General features: G+C 40.0%; 1 non-coding gene across 1 annotated transcript; it reads right to left on the minus strand.

Annotated features, from left to right (window-relative positions):
* LOC131156800 (small nucleolar RNA R71) lies at positions 1-106 on the minus strand. The gene has a single exon (XR_009137072.1). It is a non-coding gene; the product is annotated as a small nucleolar RNA R71 (small nucleolar RNA).
* Between the last annotated feature and the right edge of the window lie 1,873 nt (positions 107-1,979).

Raw genomic sequence — 1,979 nt, forward strand, 5'->3', positions numbered from 1 at the left:
AACTTCAGAGAGCCATCACAAGTTTCTCACAAATGGATGGGGAACTCCTTTTCGAGACTTGGGAGCGCTTGAGGGACGTGCTCCGTAAATGCCCACATCACCAGGTCCCCAAGTGGCAATTAGTCCAAACTTTCTATGAAGGGTTGGTTGAGAGAGATAGGTCTATGGTTGATGCGTCATGTGGAGGTACTTTCCTCGCTAAGCATGAGAATGAGGCTTGGATTCTCTTCGAAAATCTAGGGAAAAATTTTCAGCAGCACATGGTTGCCACTCGTAGACTCCCTAATCCATCAAATTCCAAACCAAAATAAGTTTATGTGTGACGACCCGAAAAATAATGGTAGTTAAGTAATAAAGAGGGAAGGAAATGGAAACAGTAACAAAAGGAGGCAGCCAACTTCGTCGACGACATTGCACTTTGGGAGAAATAACTAAGAAAATTTATCAGGTCCTCGTCTATGAACACAGGGGATTCGTCGACCAGGATACAAGAGGGCCTTGTTGACGAAGACAAGTTTTTTTGACGAGAAGATACCGAGAGAGGATTTTTAGGGAAGTCTGAAATTCGTCGACGAAGATGCAGGTTCATTTACGAACTTTCTACAGGACTCGTCGACGAGGTGACGTGTCTCGTCGACGAATCTGACCCTATAAATAGCAAAAACCCGGATTTAAACGCATAAAATTAAGAATCAATTCACTCACTCACTCACTCTCTCTCTCTTTCTCCTTTCTCTTCGATTTCGGCTCTGTCACTTGCCGAAACGACGATCTGAGGCCACCACGATGCTCTTGGGGAAGTTCTCTCCAAATTTGCCGGAGCGGATCGTTGGTGGAAGCGAGTTGAAATTCATCCCTGAGTTGAGGTAAGAATTTTTATGTCAAATCTGGTCTTACTGTAGTTATAGGAAATGATATTTATGTGAAAATACCGAAGTTTAGTTCTGTGAGTTATTGTTTTCAGGGAGTTGAATGGGGAACCCTACAAGTGCAGGACCGAAAATTTTAGGGGGTTTCTTTCAGTGTCAGGTAAGGGAACAAAGTAAAGCAATTATTTTCCATGCAAATTATTATTATTTATCAGTAAATTAATTTTTAGGAAAGCATGTATTATATCAGTATATTACGAAGGAAATGCATATTTGGGAAAATATCGCTATTATGTTGAAATGTATATATATGCATGAGATGCCAGAAATTATGATTTTAGAATATGAAGTATGGTTTTATACAGCAAATGTGTGGCATGAATATTACTTTACGTGAGAAGTATTATGATATGACTATGTTATGAATGAAGCATGTTTTCAAGAATATGAAATATTACAGTACAAAATGATGTTGAAAATACATGATAATTGATTTATTATTCAGAATGATATGTATGAGATATTCGGCGCAAGGCCGTGATTGATAACCGACGCGAGGCCGTGTTTTACGTATGATTTCGGCTTGAGGCCGTATTTATTAAATGTTTGGCACGAGGCCGTATTTATGAAATGTTCGGCGTGAGGCCGTATTTATGAAATGTTCGGCACGAAGCCGTATTTATGAAATTATAGAAAATGCTATCAATCCATTTATGTTAAACGTTATATTGTCATGTATTATATGTTATAAGAACTCGGATGTTAGTTTAGTTCAGTTCAGGAGCACGGTACCGTAGCTTATAGATCAGATATCTATGATCAGATTGGTGCTAACCACCCCATGAGGGGGTGGGAGATGGATAGTCGATGTGGCTTTTAGTGTAGAGTGTAGACGTCCACTTAGCAGTCCAGACTAGGGTGTGGCGGGCCCATCATACTTACAAACATTTTTGACTCAGCAGTGGTAGGCCAGTCATTGTCGGGTCCCGCCTTCAGGCTGCACAACCCGTCATGGGGGGTAATATATGACATTAGCTAGCTATTCATCCTAGGTATGTTTTTCAGTATTATTAGCTATACCAAACAGTTATGATTAGAATGATGTATTAG

Source organism: Malania oleifera, chromosome 5 (assembly GCF_029873635.1).
Source record: "Malania oleifera isolate guangnan ecotype guangnan chromosome 5, ASM2987363v1, whole genome shotgun sequence".
NCBI lineage: Eukaryota > Viridiplantae > Streptophyta > Magnoliopsida > Santalales > Ximeniaceae > Malania > Malania oleifera.